Below are 17,794 nucleotides of genomic sequence, written 5' to 3' on the forward strand. Positions count from 1 at the left end.
CTGTGGTATTCATTGTTATTTCTCTACTCTCATTTGTGATTTTGTTTATATGGAGCCCCTCCCTCTCTTTAATGAATGTGGCTAGAGGTTTATCAATTTTGTTTGTATTTTCAAAGAACCAACTCCTGGTTTCATTGATCCATTCTATTGTGGTGGTGGTGGTGGTGTTTCTTTATCATTTATTTCTGTTCAAATATTTATTTATTTTTTTTCCTTCTGCCAGTTTTGGGTTTTGTTTGTTCTTTTTTTTCTAGCTCCTGTAGGTGTAAGATTAAATTGTTTGAGATTTTTCATGCTTCTTGAGGTGGGCCTGTATTCCTTATAAACTTCCCTCTTGGAACCGCTTTTGCTGCATGCCAAAGGTTTGGGAAAATTATGTTTTCATTTTCATTTGTTTCCATGTAATTTTTTATTTCTTCTTTGATTTCTTGGTTGACCCATTCATTGTTTAGTGGCATAATATTTAACGTCCATGTATTTGTGTTCCTTCCGGATTTTTTCTTGTGGTTGATTTCAAGTTTCATAATGTTGTGGTCAAAAAAGATACATGAGATGACTTTGATCTTTTTGAATTTGTTGAGACTTGTGTGGCCTAAAATGTCATCTGGAGAATGTCCCATGTGCACTTGAAAAGAAAGTGTATTCTGCTATTTTAGGATGGAACATTTTGAATTCATCTGTTAGATCCATCTGGTCAGTATGTTATTCAAAGCCACCATTTTTTTCTTTTTTTTTTTTTCTTTTTTTTTAAAGATTTTATTTATTTATTTGAGAGAGAGAATGAGAGAGAGAGAGCACGTGAGAGGGGGGAGGGTCAGAGGGAGAAGCAGACCCCCCGCTGAGCAGGGAGCCCGATACGGGACTCAATCCCGGGACTCCAGGATCATGACCTGAGCCGAAGGCAGTCGCTTAACCAACTGAGCCACCTAGGTGCCCGCCACCGTTTTTTTCTTATTGATTTTTTTTTTTGGTTTGGATAATTTGTACTTCAGTGTAAGTGGGGTTGTTAAAGTCCCATACTATGATTCTATTACTATTGGTTCATTCATTTATGTTTGTTATTAACTGTTTTATGTATTTGGGAGCTTCTATGATGGGTGCACAAATATTTAGAGTTCTTATATCTTCTTTTTGGATTGCCCATTTTTATTATTACATAGTGTCCTTCTTTGTCTCTTGGTACAGTCCTCAGTTTAAAGTTTATTTTGTCTAATATAAGTATTGCTACTCTGGCTTTCTTTTAGTATCCGTTTGCATTATAAATGTTTCTTCATCCCCTCACTTTCAATCTGCAAGTGTCTTTAGGTCTGAAAGGAGTCTTTTGTAGACAGCATATAGGTGGGTCTTGTTTTTTTTTTTTTCTGTTTTTGTGGTTTTTTTATTCTTATATTAATCCCCATACATTACATCATTAGTTTTAGATGTAGGGTTCCATGATTCATTGTTTGTGCATAACACCCAGTGCTCCATGCAGAATGTGCCCTCCTCAATACCCATTCTACTATGTCACTCTATGTCTTTTGATTGTTTAGTCCATTGACATTCAAAGGAATTATTGATACGTATTTATTGCCATTTTGTTACTCATTTTCTGTTTTTTCTCTGATCCTTTCTTCTCTTTCATGGTTTGCTGGTTTTCTCTAGTGATATACTTGGATTCCTTTGTCTTTATTCTTTGCATATCTATTACTGGTATTTAATTTATGGTTATTATCATGTTTGTATATAACCTCTTCTGCATATAGCAGTCTTTGTTGTTGATGGACACTTATTTTCGAAACCATTCTTTACTCCTCACTGCCCCCCCATTTTAGAAATTTGGTGTCATTTTTTTTTTTTAAAGATTTTATTTATTTATTCATGAGAGAGAGAGACAGAGCGAGAAGCAGACTCCCAAGGAGCAGGGAGCCCGATGCAGGACTTGATCCCAGGACCCTGAGATCATGACCTGAGCCGAAGGCAGACGCTTAACCATCTGAGCCACCCAGGCGCCCTGGTGTCATATTTTACACCTTTATTTTGTGAATCCCTTGACTGATTTTTTACAGAAATATTTACTTTTACTGCTTTTCTGTTTTTATTTTTTTTTTTTACTTTTCATATTCTCACTTATAAGTCTTTTCTTTCCGCTCAAAAGTTCCCTGTAATATTTCTTGTAGGTGCTTGTTTAGTGATCATGAACTTCTTTAGTTTTTGTTTGTCTGAGAAACTTTATCTCTCCTCTGTTCTGAATGATAGTCCTGCTGAATCACTCTCCCTCCTGTCTGCCCAGACGGTTTTTCAAACTGCTGCTTCCACACTGTATCTCTGTGAGCTGTTTGTTGTACTGTCTCTTTAAGGGTGAGGACTCTGCTTCCTAATACCTTACAGGCTCTCCCAGAGCTGAGCCTGATGATTTTTCAATTTCCAGGCTTTAAGCCCTGCTGGTTCCAAAAACTCACAAGATTTGGCCCCTATTGCTTTTAAAGCCAAATGTTATGGGGATTCTTCTACCCCATGTGGGCTTCCTGGTGTGAAAGTCTGTTTTTTGCCCTTCTCCGCACCACTGACTCCCTCCCCGCTGTGGATGGCCATGGTCCCTTTTGCTCCCAAACTGTGTCTTCACCCTTCCTATCTTCTTTGATGTAGCCTCTTCTCTACCTTTAGTTGTGGAATACATTCTGCCAGTCTTTGAATTGTTTTCTGGGTTATTTACACTGATGTGAGTGTTATCTAGTTGAATCTGTGTGACGAGGCTAGCTTATGGTCCTCCTACTCCACCATCTTTCCAGCCTCCCTAGTGATACTTCAGCTTTATTTTCTCAAGATTGCTTTCACTATTTAAGGTCTTTTGTTTTTCATGTAATTTTAGGATTATTTGTTCTAGTTTTATACAAAAATACTCTTGGTATTTTGATAGGGATTGCATTGACTCTATAGATTGCTTTGGGTAGTATGTACATTTTAATAGTACTGATTCTTCAAATCCATGAGCACTGTGTATCTTTCATTTATTTGTGGTGTGTTTGGGTTTCTTTAGTCAATGTTTATAGTTTTTGGAGCACAAATCTTTCATCTTTTTGTTTAAACTTATTTCTCTGTATTTTATTCTTTTTGATGCAACTGTAAATGGGATTGCTAACATTTTTTCTTCTTCATCATTAGTGTCTACAAATGCAACAAACTTCTATATATTAATTTTGCATCCTGAAACTTCACTGAATTTATTGATTCTAATTTTTTTTGTGTGTGTGGCTTCTTTAGGATTTTCTATATATAGTATCATATCATATGAAGATAGTGACAATTTTACTTCTTATAAACTTTGGATGCCTTTTATTTTCTTGTCTGATTGCTGTGGCTTGGACTTACAGTACTATGTTGAATAAGACTGTGGACATCCTTTTCCTATTCCTGATCTTAGAGAAAAAACTCAACTTTTCACCATTGAGTATGCTGAAGCTGTGGGTTTGTCTTCTATGGCCTTTATTATGCTGTGGTAAGATCCCTCTAAACTGACTTTATTGAGATTTTTTTTATCATGAATGGATGTTGAATTTTGTCAAATGCTTTTTATTTATCTCTCTTTTGAGAGAATTATATGATTTTAATACTTTATTTTGTTAATGCAGTGTCTCATGTTGATAGATTTATAGGTATTGAACCATCCTTGCATCTGTGAAATAAATCCCACTTGATAATGGTCTATTATATTATAGAATTTGGCTTGCTAATATTTTGTTGAGGATATTCGTATCCATGTTCAACAGGGATATTGGCCTATAATTTTCTTATTTTGTAGTGTCTTTGGTTTTCATACCAGGTAGTACTGGCCTTGTAAAATGAATTTAGAGGTATTCCTTTCTCTAAGTTTTTTTGGAATAATTTGAGAAGGATAAATATTAACTGTTTAAATATTTGGAAGAATTCACCTGTGAAGATGTCTGGTTCTGCCCTTTTGTCTGCTGGAATTTTCCACTCAACACTTTGAATATATCATGCCTCTCTTGTTGCAAAGTTTCTGCTGAAAAATCAGCTGATGGCCTTATGAGATTTCCCTTGTATGTAACTAATCGCTTTTCTCTGATACTGTTAGGATTCTCTGTCTTTAATTTTTGACATTTTAGTTATTTGTCTTGCTATGGATCTTTGGGGTTCATCATGTCTGAGGCTCTCTGTGCTTCCTGGACATCTGGATGTCTGTTTCCTTCTCAAAGTTTAGGAAGTTTTCTGCTCCCTTATCTAGCTGGAAAGTGGATGTTTGTACACTTGACTTTTGTCCTAGAGGTTTCTTAACCTATCCTCATTTTTTAAACCTTATTTTTTCTTTTTGCTGTTTAGGTTGGATGATTTCCACTGTTTGTCTTCCAGATCACTAATTTATTTTCTGCCTCCTATAATCTGTTGGTTCCATCTGGTGTATTTTTTTAAATTCCATTATTGTGTATTTAGCAGAAAGTAGTGGCTATGAATAAAGGTATTCTGTGGGGCTCAATATCCCCTTGTCACCAAAACCAGGCATTTCATGTATGTCACTTGTGTAGGTTGTGTGCACCCTCCTGTTATGACTGGGTTGCAACTGCTATCAGCACGCTGGTGGGTGGTACTGGCTCCCAGCTTATTTGATTGTAATGACCAGCTGCACCCATTGTGGGTGCACTGGTGGGCAGGGCTGGCCCCAGAGCAGTGGGCTAAGATGTCCATTTGTAGCTGCTGCAAACAAGCTATTGGGTAGGTGTAGTTCCTAGGTCTGAGAGGCCTCACCACAACTGTTTCAGGCATGCTTTTAGGTGGGGCTTGGCCCTCCATCCTCAGGGCAGGAGTTGCTATGGAGGGGAACTAGTCTTGACGGGGGCTGCCAGCCAGGTGTAGTGGGGTAGAAGCTGCATTGGAAGGGCACCTGCCAGAGTGGGTGGTTTGGGTGGAGCAAGTCTTCAAGGGAATTCTGGAGGAGGATGAGTAGTGAAGCAAGGTAGATGGAGAGTGTCAGAACTAACTCCTGCTATCATCAGGCCAGCTAGGCTGATGGAGGTGGAAACATGATACCTGACAGAACTTCTGTTCCTGGAGAATGTTTACTGAGATCCCTGTCCTTCTGGCACATGTTCTAAAATTAGTCAATAAATCTCCTTCATATATAAGCTAGGTGCTTTTCAAAGTGCTACATTTGCTGGACCTCAGAGTGACTTATATAGTGTGCTATACTTTTAAGAGTAGAGTGTCCATTTCCTATAGTCCTCTGGCTCTCCGGGAGATAAACCCCACTGATTATCAAAACCAGTTGTGTTATGGGGGCTTGTTTTTCCAATGAAGATCCTCAGGGCAAGGAGTACCTCATATAGGTCTTGATTCCCTCAATCCTCAGGGAGGACCTCTATGCCTATGACATACCTTCCACTTGTGGTTTTCCTATCCAAGGGTTTAGTTCCTGACCACATCTCTAACACTCCCCACCCTTCTTGATGAGGCTTTTTCTATATATCATTAGCTATGAAACAGATGTTCTGCTAGTCTCAGGTAGTTTTCAAGGGGAATTGCACTATATGTAGTTAGTTGTAGGTTTGATGTTTCTGTAAGAGAAGTGAGCTCAAGATCCTTCTACTCTTCCATCTTCCTAACCACCCCTGCCTCAGAATAGATTAAAAAAACAATTATATGCTACTTAAGAAACATACTTAAAAAAATTAAAAAATAGACTAATATTACCTAAAAGAAAATTGATTAAACTTTTAAAATATCAAAATAAAACCTTTGTTAAACAGTGGTAAGTTTTGGTATACCAAGTATATATAGCAATTCTTAATTGTAAGGAAACATTAAAAATTTCAAATATATAAAATGAAATCACCAAGAGCTACAAGAATAAATAAATACATAATCATATTTGCGGATTTTCAGATAGTTCTCTTAGTAACATATAGAACAAGTAAACTGAAAATTAGGAAATATATAGAAAAGTTTAACCAAAATGAAGTCAGCAAACATGACTTAATTATCATATAAACAACATTGCACCCAATGAATGAAGAATAAAGATCTCTTTAGATTGCTCAAAGATAATTTACTGAAATTGAACATATGCTGATGCATAAAGCAAGTATCAACAATTTCAAATTAGTAAAATCATAGAGGTGTTTCAGACCTAGTGGAATTAAGATGGAAATCATAACAAAAAGAAAGTTAAAAATCCTGCAGATAATTTAAATTCATACAGCACATTTCTCATAACTTTTAGACTTCAAGAAAATTTTACAGTGGGAATGAGTAAACATGATATATCAAAAGTTGGATGATGCAGCTATTTTATGCTAACAGGAAATCTAGAGCCATAAATGCATATATTAAAAAAAGAAATATTTGATCATCAATGAACTAAGACTATACTAAACAAAGTTATAAAAATATCAGCAAATTATATCCCCAAATCGTAAAAGATAGAAAACTATAGAGAAATAAACAGGTAATATTAAGATAGAAAATAAACCTTTTGATAGAGATTAACCAAGGCAGAAGTGAGTTCTTTGTGAAGACCAATACAATTTACAAATGCTTGAAACACCTGGCAAGATAAGGGAACAGAGTAACTATAAAGTAACAAATATCCTAAATGTGAAAACATATTACTATATATGTAATTTTAGAAATTAAAAATATTATGGGAGTTAGTTTTTCTGAACAAGTTACATCAATAATTTTGAAAAAACTAAATATATAAGTTCTAGAAAAATAAATTTACCAAAGCTCATAAAAGATAAAACATTAGAATTATTGATATACGTTTACTATTAATAACCTTCTATAATTCCAGGCCCAGATTACTGATAAATTCTACTAAATATTAGGGAGGAAATAACATCCATTTATTTTAAAAACTAATAATGACTAAGAAAAAATATATTTCTTAATCGAATCAATGAAATTTATATCACCCTGATATCAAACATAACAAGGTAATGATAATATAAATATAGCCAATCTCATTCATGAACTTAAAAGAAAAATCCTAGGGGTGCCTGGGTGGCTCAGTCGGTTAAGTGCCTGCCTTCAGCTCAAGCCATTATGCAGGGGTCCTGGGATCCAGCTTGGGCTGCCTGCTCACCAGGGAGTCTGCTTCTCCCACTCCCTCTACCCTCCCTCCCCCACACAAGGCTCACACTCTCTCACTTGTTCTCTCGTTCATCTCTCTCAAATAAATCTTAAAAAAAAAAAAAAGGGAGTAAAAATCCAAAACAAATGTCAGTCAACAAAATCCAATGATACAAAGTGGCTGTTATATCAAGAACTAAATGGGGTGCATTTCAAGAATTCCAGAATGCCTTGCTATTGAAAATCTCTCAAGTTGTTCAGCATTCTAACAAAGTAATAATCAAAATTTTCTCAAAATATTCAGAAAAATCACTTGCTATAATCCAATACCCATTCATAAGAAATTATTGGAAACTATGAATAGTAGAAAAGAATTTAACATAATAACATTATGTTTGAAAGAATCTTCATAGTATATCACACGTATCTGCAAATTAAAAAAGAAAAAAAAAACCACTTAATTCACAGGTAATTCCATCTCCTTAGAATGTTGTAAGTTCCTTTTGGTTGGGTGCTGTCTTATCCAATTAATTTTGTATTTGTTTTTGCCACTGTACTGCAAACATAATACACACTGAGTTTAATTCTAAAGTCAAGGCTTTTATATCTCTTTGCTTGGAATTCTTTTGATCCATGTCTTTGTCCAGCTAACTCCTCATTATTCTGATTTACTCAAGATCCTCTTTTCAGAGAGGATTTCTTCAACTATCCTAGCTAAAATGATTCCCTATGGTCTTTCTGACTATGTATTCAGCTAAGTTACCAGGGATAACAATCAACTGATGTGATTGTACATTCATGTCACAATATTTTTTGAGTGCTTCTAAGTGCCAAAGGTTCTTCTACTTATCAAGGATAGAGTAGTGATAAAAACATAATCCCTGATCTGCTTTATTTCAGGAGAAGAAATTTAAAATAGCAAATATTAAAGCTTTAGAAAATGATAAATAATTGATAATAAATCATAGTAGCAGATGTAAAACAGATTGTTGTAGTACTTTTTATCCTTGGGTTCCTTCTGTCAGTAGCAACACCTAAGATTAATAATATATATTATATAATTTAACAAAATACATTGTGATGATCACTTTTAGCTTAAAGATATGTGCTTCCAATAAAGTAGTAAATGTAGATAGTAGTAGCAAAACAAGATTATTATTTTTATGATAATCATTATAATTAAATTAAAAATCAAGTCTGTTTTGATTAACATTTAGAAACAATGTTTTTAGTACCACATATTGGGGATGTTGAGGAATATTTTTTATAACCATTTTTTTTTTGGAGGTTATAACCATTTTAATGGACTATTTAATAGAAGTTCTGTATTAATAATGTGACTTTTCCTTTCTTCTAAACTCCAGAATTTATCCTCCAAAATGCAGAGCATATACTTCTTTTTAATAAGGCTGTTGTCATTCTGTAGTGGTGCATTACTAATTAGAAAATTATTTCCATACTAGTAAAACATTACTTGGAGTACTTATTATAGCTCTTATAACAGTAAGGAGTTACACAGTTATAAATTGCTTACATTTACATCAGGTACCATTTGCCACACAGTTCAAAACTGCTTGTCCTTTCTCAAAGTAAGTGTTGCATAATTACAGTAAGTGACTGCAATTATAAATACATAACTTTTAAGAATGACATTTATTGACTTAATTGAAATAAATTTGGAATGGAATTCTTCAAACATAAAATCAATAAATATTGCCTTTTGTAAAGGACCTTAAGTACATAAATTTTGTAATCTGTACATCACACATTCATTTACATTTTTTTTGTTTAACAGATTCTTTTAGAGTATCTAATATATGTAAGGAAATGTACATGTAAAAGTCAATGGAAGTAGCAGTATAATGTAATGGGTGTTAATGAATTTGTCAAGCCAGTGAAATCTGTTGCTTATTATCAGGCTAGAAGTGTGAACACTTCTGCCACAGTACTTTTATATCACAGTTGCCAAAGAAAACAGAATGCCATCAAGCCATAGATGAAACAATGTTTTACTCACATAGAGTAGAGACAAAGCAAGATCATCTTCAGTAGTGGGCATTGGTCTCCATGACAAGCCAGTCTCTTCCAGTTGCTGATGCAGGGCAATTAGCCTCCATGTACCCATGTTGTGCTACAACAGAAGGACCCTGTCCCATCCCCACAGAGAACAGATATAGTAGTAGTGTTGGCCAAGTGCCATATCACGCACATACCTAAGCAAAACAAAGGAGTACACACTGAGTCTGAATAGGGAAAGATCTTCCCACAGAAGGTGATAAATTCAGCACAAGCTGTGAGGTCTCTTTATCTCTTGGTAAGGAAGTGTTCCAGGCCCAAGGCCCATTCTTATGGGGCTGAGTAGGAGTCCTCTGTATGCAATTTTTGGACTACCTTTCCCAACAGGATTTATCTTGAATTCACATTCAATGTTAGCTATCTAGGGGATTCAGCAATTGTAGCCACCATGCTTTTGCTAATTTAGGCAAAATCGAGAGTCAACAATTCCTATTGGCCAGATAAACATGGCATTCTACTTCATTTTTAACATGTTTTAGAAAGCCATTGCCAGGGGCGCCTCGGTGGCTCAGTTGGTTAAGCGACTGCCTTTGGCTCAGGTCATGATCCTGGAGTCCCGGGATCGAGTCCCGCATCGGGCTCCCTTCTCAGCAGGGAGTCTGCTTCTCCCTCTGATCCTCCCCCTCTCATGCTCTCTCTATCTCATTCTCTCTCTCAAATAAATAAATAAAATCTTAAAAAAAAAAAAGCCATTGCCAAATAAGACTATACAAAGAAAAAATTTTCAGGACAATGGGACTGAAAACTTTCATATAAGGCAGAATTGAAGGAATTGTGGAGGTCCAGCACTAGCTAAAGCAAAATAAAATGAAGATGGAGGACAGATAAAGGAAATAAAATGCGTGCTGAATTTCTTATGAGAACCTTACTGTGACTTCTACCATAACTTTCACGATAATTTGTTATATAATATTACACCAATAATTAATAAAACTTTTAAGGAGAGGCAGAGACATAAGAGTTAAAGCACACAAAAGAGATCCTAGAGGATATAAATGACATAATTAAAGAATACATTCAATAGACATATATTGAATTCATTTCCTGAAAATGGGATGTGAACTTGCTTTTCAAGGGCTCATGGAACTTTTTAAAACTTAAGTTAGAGGGGCGCCTGGGTGGCTCAGTCGTTAAGCGTCTGCCTTCGGCTCAGGTCATGATCCCAGGGTCCTGGGATCGAGCCCTGCATCGGGCTCTCTGCTCGGCAGGAAGCCTGCTTCTCCCTCTCCCCCTCCCTCTGCTTGTGTTCCCTCTCTCGCTGTGTCTCTCTCTATCAAATAAATAAAATCTTTAAAAAAAAAAAAAAACTTCAGTTAGAATAGAAATTTTAATAATCAAATCTAAAAAGAACAGTAACCTAAAAAACAAAACCTCAGTGATATGAACATTAAAAAAATACAAACTTTAGGATTGATTTTAATTTTGCCACAAAATAATCATACGCTTTATAAATAACACTTCACGTCTAAATTTTGGAAGTTAAGATAGCACTCAGAGGGATATTTATAGCTGAAATATTTATATTACTAAACATTGAAATAAATTATCTAATCATCTAAAAGGGTTTGAAAAATGATCAAGAAAACAAGCCAGAGGAAGCCTAGAAAAAGGGTGAAGTAAGTGCACCTAGGTCTGTGTCCCACATGTGAGTTCTTTCAAATCTTTCAGAAACACAAAATCTCACGGCTATTTAAACTGTTAGAATTAAGAAGGGGGAAAATTACAAATCAGTTTTACAAAGCAAGTATAATATTGTGTCACTGTATCAAATTTCATAATATGCAAAGGAAAAATAACATACACTAGCCTCACTTTTGAAACAATGCAAAAGTGCTTTAAAATATTAGCAAATAGAAATCAAAAACACATTAAAAGAGAAAAAAGACATGTGGAATTGTTTCTAATAATAAGATGTAAAGTTATTATTAGAAACCTATCTAGGTTTAACAAAGCAGAAATTACACTAAAAAGTATCTATAGATGATTAAAAGGCAGTTGATTAAAAATTAATATCCATTTCTGATAAACTCTATAATATACATGTACACACACACAAAGCCACAGTTACGAATAAAATTGAAATACTAGGTCATTACCATTAAAGTCAATGATGCCCAATATTGCCACTATTTTTAATCACTTTCTGGCCGTACTTGATGATGCAGTTAGGTAAGAAAGACAAAATTGGCATAACATTGGGGGAAAAAAAACCCTAATCATTATTGCAGATGACATGGTTTTATACCTGGAAACCATAGAAAGTCAAATGAAAACCCATATGAACAACAGAATTCTATAAGGGAGCTATTTACAAGATTAGGATATAAAAAGCATTATCTGTCTTACATACACATTATAAACATTTAGAAAACACTGGTGAACTCTCTGCAATTGAAGTGTTGAAGCAGAGATAAGGCAACCATCTGTCAGTGATATGGTGGAGGGATCTCCCTGGATGGGAGCTTAATTATTCTGGATGAATTCTACAGCCCAGTCTATGCTGTGATCTATAATCTTGGGGAATCTGAATCTATGAATAAAGGGTTTTGACAGTAATGGCATAATTCCTATGACCAGGTTTCTGCAGGTCCTGCACCTATTCTGACAATTCTTGTTTGTGTAGTTGCCTTTTGTTAAATTCTGTCGTTCTGCACTCTGGTTTGGTGCCCAAGTATCTTCTTGGACATCGGACCTTGGCCCATTGTTCTCACCTGCTGAATGTACATATTTTAATTTCTGTCTCTCCTTGTTAGTAACTTGAACTTGGCTTGATCCTAACAAATAGATCATCCAATCTTTCGCATGTGTTAAAAAGTCTGGCACATAATAGGCATTAAATAAACACGTAATGAATACATATATCTTGATTTTCTACATAATTTAGATTCGTGCACTTGTTTATAAGATGAAGATTTTCCCCAGTTTGACCTGCCTAATTGCTTCTAGACTTTGGTCCCAAATTTGAGGTTTGGGGCTTTGTTCCCATTCATTTTATCCAAAATTATTTCTTTTAAACTAAAGGTTCTTCACTGGGAATTCATGCAAGCCCAGGAAGTCTATAGGAAGGATTCAGTGTTATTTTCCAAGTACCCCAGTCATACACAAAAGCTTTGGTTTATTATATGCATATAGTCCTATTTTTCTGGAGAGTTCATAAATTTTATCCCAATTTTATTATCTCTCCTTTTCTATGCTTTACTATGTCATGCTGATCCCACACCAATGCCTTCTAATACAAAAACTCAAATTGGAAACTGACAATACTGTATTGTGTTTTATAATAACATATGTAGCTGGATGTCAATAATAGTTTTTAGTTGTGGGAAGGCTCTTTGTGCTGGAGATGTTTCTCCTTTTGGTGCGCTCTACAAGAAACAGTATAGCAATTACAAATAAATGTTATAAAAATGTTTATCACATTAAAGATATATTTTCTGCAAATAATAAATCCCATGATCTGTTTTTCTCCTTACTTTCCATGTGGTTGATCTTCACATATAGTGATGGATCAAACATTAATGTAGGCCAAAATACTCATGGTAGTGATAAAACAGCATTGATCAAACAGGACCTACTTCTTTATCATGAAAAAATTGATATTTTCTTTTTTTTTTTAAAGGATTTTTTTTTTAAGATTTTTTTATTTATTTGACAGAGAGACAGCCAGAGAGAGAACACAACCAGGGGGAGTGGGAGAGAGAGAAGCAGACTCTCGCAGAGTGGGGAGCCCGACTCGGGGCTCGATCCCAGGATCCTGGGATCATGACCTGAGCCGAAGGCAGACGCTTAACGACTGAGCCACGCAGGTGCCCCTTTCTTTTTTTTTAATTAAAGACTTTGTTTTGGGAGCAGCTTTAGGATTACCGCAAACTTGAGAGGAAGATACAGAGATTTCCCATTTACACTTTGCTGCCACACATGCATAGTTCCCCCACTGTCAACATCCCTGTCAGAGTCGCAATTTGATACAATCAATGAGCCCACATTGACACACTGTTATCAAAGTCTATAGTTTATATTAGGGTTCATTTTAGGGTATATTCTAAGGGTGCGGACAAATTCATACTATTATAATATCACACAGAGTAGTTTCACTGCCTAAAATTCCTCTATGCTCAACCTATTCATTCTTCCCTCCCCTCCTAAGCCCTGGTAAATACTGATCTTTTTACTGTTTCCACAATTTTGCCTTATCCAGAACATCACACAGTTGAAATCATACAGTCCCTGCCCTTTTCGGATTGGCTTCTTTCATTTAGTCATACACATTTAAGTTTCTCCATATTATTTGTGGCTTAAGAGTTCCTTTCTTTTTAGTGCTGAATAATATTTATTGTCTAAAAGTACCACCTGTGATTTGTCCCATCACTTACTGAAAGGCATCTTGGTTGTTCTGAAGTTTTGTGAATTATGAGTAAAGTGTTACAAACATCTGTGTGTAAGTTTTTGTGTGGGCCTCTTTTCAATTCCTTGGGTAAATACCATGGAACTTGATTGCTGGATCATATGGCAATAGTATATTTAGCTTTGTAAGAAACGACCAAGCTCTCTTCCAAACTGGCTGTATCATTTTGCGTTTCTACTATCAATGAATGAGTTTTTGTTGCCCACATCCTCACTAGTATTTGGTGTTGTCAGTGTTCTGAATTTTGACTGTTCTAACAGGTATTTAAGTGTATCTCATTAGAGTTTTCATTTCCCTGATGGCATGATATAGAGCATCTTTTCATATTATTTGCCATCTGTGTATCTTTTTTGGTGAGGTGTCTGTTAATGTCTTTGGCCCGTTACAATGGAGAAGGTAGTCTTTTTTTTTTTTTTTAAAGATTTTATTTATTTATTTGAGAGAGAGAGAGCACATGAGAGGGGGGAGGGTCAGAGGGAGAAGCAGACTCCCTGCTGAGCAGGGAGCCCGATGCGGGACTCGATCCCGGGACTCCAGGATCATGACCTGAGCCGAAAGCAGTCACTTAACCAACTGAGCCACCCAGGCGCCCATGGGGAAGGTAGTCTTTTCAACAAATGGTGCTACAGCAACTGAATATCTACAGGCAAAAATAAATCTGGATCTAGACCTTGCACCCTTTACAAAAATTAACTCAAAATGTATCATAGACCTAAATGTAAAACACAAAACTCTAAAATTCCTAGGAGATAACATAGAATAGACCCTGGATAACCGGGACATAGGACAATGACTTTTTGGATACAGCACCAAAGGCATAATTCATGAAAGAAATAATTGATAAGCTGGACTTTATTAAAATTAAAAATTTCTGCCCTTCAAGAGACACTATCAAATAAATGAACAAGTCAAGTCACACATACACATAATTATCAAATTGACCCTCATAGGAGTTGTACTGATTTACATTCCCACCAGCAATGGATGAGAAGGCTTTTGTTCTACAGCCTCACAAATAGAGTGAGACATCAAATTTTGGGCTTTTGCCAATCTAAAAGTTAAAAATGGCATCTCAGCATGGTTTTTAATTTTCACTTATATTACTATAAGTAGTATGAGCATATTTTTAATATATTTGTAACCAAACAGTATTATATTTTCTTAAACTAGACTTCATATCCTTTGGCCATGATTTTTAGGAGCTCTTTTTATATGAAAATGATTAGCCTCTTGTGTACGTGATGAAAAGATAATATTTTTCCAGTTCGTCATTTGTATGTTCATGATTTCATCCTTACTCATTTTTTTCTCTTATGTTTAATAGTATATTTGTATTGCATCTCTACTGTTTTCTTTATTGCTCAAAAATGAATAACTTAGGATTCCTCGATGTCTGTGAGATTCCTAAGTGTTACGCGGAAACTAGGGGGTTACACAACCAAGTTAATCTTTCATGCTGGGTGGTTTTGCCATCTCAAATTCTCTGTTGCTTCAGAGAGATTGTGTCCTGCAAATATGACTCACTTGAGTGATTCTTTGTGTTGACTTGCCTCATCTACAGTTCTGAATCAAACCAGGCTAAGAACAATTTCTTCATGTGTCCTATCAACACACTTTCTGCAGTTATTGCTGTAGCAAGAGATGGAATTTTGTACTTCAGAATATGCTTTTTCCCCTCAAGAAGCATGCTTTATTGCTGCTTTCCCTAGATCTGCTACAACTGGGCCCTCTTATCACTGACAATGCAAATACTATTCATTCTTTCTGTATGGGACCTGCCTGATCTTAGCTACTCTTTGCCTTTTCTCATACTTTGGAGATTGAGGATTATATTCCTTTAGAAATACATTTTTTTTGTGATTTTTTTCTTGCTTTTACTTGACATCCAGGAAGTAAAGAGAAATTTTGAAATGCACATCTTTTCATACTCAAAGAAAATATCGAGACATTTTTGAGCACATGCCCATATGTGATGTTAATCATCATATGAATCTAATCTTTTTAAGATTTGCGTTAATATAAAATTTTAAAGCTTTGTTAATATTTCCTACTTAGTGTTGCATTACTATTATTTTGTGGCTAAAAACCTAATATGGAAACAGTATATTAGAAGTTTGACAACAAGTCAAAGACCTTTTATAAAATGTTAATCTTCATATACTTTCTATTTGGGTGTAAGAACTTGTGTCCCCAGGGATAATACATCTGATATTTTAACCACAATTGCCAGTGATCTATGTGAATGATGACAATCATATTTGGCATCATATAGGGCAAATGGCGTGTGCTTTTTTGTAGCCCCAGTATATTGCATGGTGCTTAGCATACATAATCAGTGAAAATACTTTTTTTTTTTTATGACTTGATGCGTAAGTTAATGAACAAATGAATGGATCCTAGTGGGACAGTTAACTGAGGATAATCTTTTGATAAACATCCCATTTAACAATATAAAACAAGGGAACAGAATGATTTCACTGAATAAAGAATGCTTAGACATGGATTTTCACGTGGCTATTTTAAGGCTAACTAATCTGGGATAACTATAATTGAGAATGAACAAGACAGGAGGAGATGGGTTTAACAGTCGAAATGCGTTAACTTTAATTCCTGGGAGGCATTTGCTGCCACTGTATACCTACACAAGCCAAGTAAAAATTTGAGTTTTGGCCTAATTATCTTCTGATATGCTACTCATTTTGCTACTGTGATCTAAGCCTTAGGGAAAATGTATCCTGCTAATTATTTTAGTCTCAATATTTACAATAACAATGTATGCATGCCATGTATTAGAAAGATAAGGTAAGTTACCACACATCAGGACAATCTTTGAATTTTGGTTCTGTAGGGTGTATCAACCATGAAGGAGAAACCTCTGTTGGCCACTCTGGAGAATAGGAAGCCAAAGAGGAAAAGTAGGAAACTCAATTTCTTCTATCATATACTCATGGGAGCAAAAGTGATAGTAATGCTAAATACATAGTCTAACTTTCATTCAGCAGTTCAGATATGCTATATATTCTTTTTAAAAATATTTTATTTATTTTAGAGAGCAAGACAGAGAGAGCATGGGGTGGGGAAGGGCAGAGGGAGAAAAGAATCTCAAGCAGACTCCACATTGAGTGCGGAGCCCTACTTGGGGCTCAGTCCCAGGACCCTGAGATCATGACTTGAGCTAAAACTAAGAGTCATATGCTTAACCCATTGCACCACCCAGGCACCCTGATAGGCTATATATTCTTGAATACAAAGTAATTTTGCCTAAGTAAAATGCTACTGAGTGAGCATATATTTTGTCTTCCATGACTTAAGTTAGGGAACGAATGTGGGCTTCCTCCAGTGAATGCTGCATACATCAGTCCTTACAACACAGTCACTTTTTCTGAACAAGTCAAAAGCTTATGTATTTTCTAAGCTTCAAGGATTACACAGTTCCAGATAAAAATGTCATTAGATTATGTAGTGATGTGTAGTGAGAAAAATACAAAGTGCCTTTTTGGTAGCTGGAAAACTCTGCTTTCCAAATTAAAAACCAATATGGGAATATTCCTATAATACAAGAAAGTTTTTTTTCAAATACTTTTAGAAAGGAGGTAAGAAATGAGCTCTATTGTTTATTGCATTAGAATAGCATTTGTTCTGTAAATGTCTATAGTGTTAAAATATTCATTTCACTTATTTATAACTTACAATTTTTTAAGTCTAATTCAGTTTTTTAAAATTTCTTTAAAAATCCAATCTCACTTTTTAAAGTACCTTAATTAAATGAGCATTCACTGAATCTCTGAGATGTTATGGTATTCCACATCAGATGGAATAAAGCAGAATAGAATTTAATCCTGTTCTCTATCAAAGAGGTCACTGTCTAGTTGATAAGTCAAATGAATATAAAGGCAAAAAAGTAATTATGGAAAAGATTATGATGGGCCTTATAGCAAACATATTACTAAAGTGAAAAGAAGGCACACATGTTTAAGTTTTTTTCATGATCCATTGCTTTTACAAATGGTATGGAATTTTATACTTCTAGCAGATAAATATTAATAGGTGAATAGAAAATGATGAATAGAAAATTTGAAGCAAATTATATATTTCCTCTCAGGATTAGATTTAATCCTCAGTGAAAGTTTCAACCTGATACAATGAAAATTTTCAAATTTCAGTATCATTCTGTAATAATTATGATTAGACTGGCTCTTACTCTTCCAGCAGAGATTAGGAATGATATACTCCCTGATCAGTTAGCTA

This window comes from Leptonychotes weddellii, chromosome 2, assembly GCF_054177405.1.
Source record: "Leptonychotes weddellii isolate Sample4059 chromosome 2, ASM5417740v2, whole genome shotgun sequence".
In the NCBI taxonomy this organism is placed as follows: Eukaryota; Metazoa; Chordata; class Mammalia; order Carnivora; family Phocidae; genus Leptonychotes; species Leptonychotes weddellii.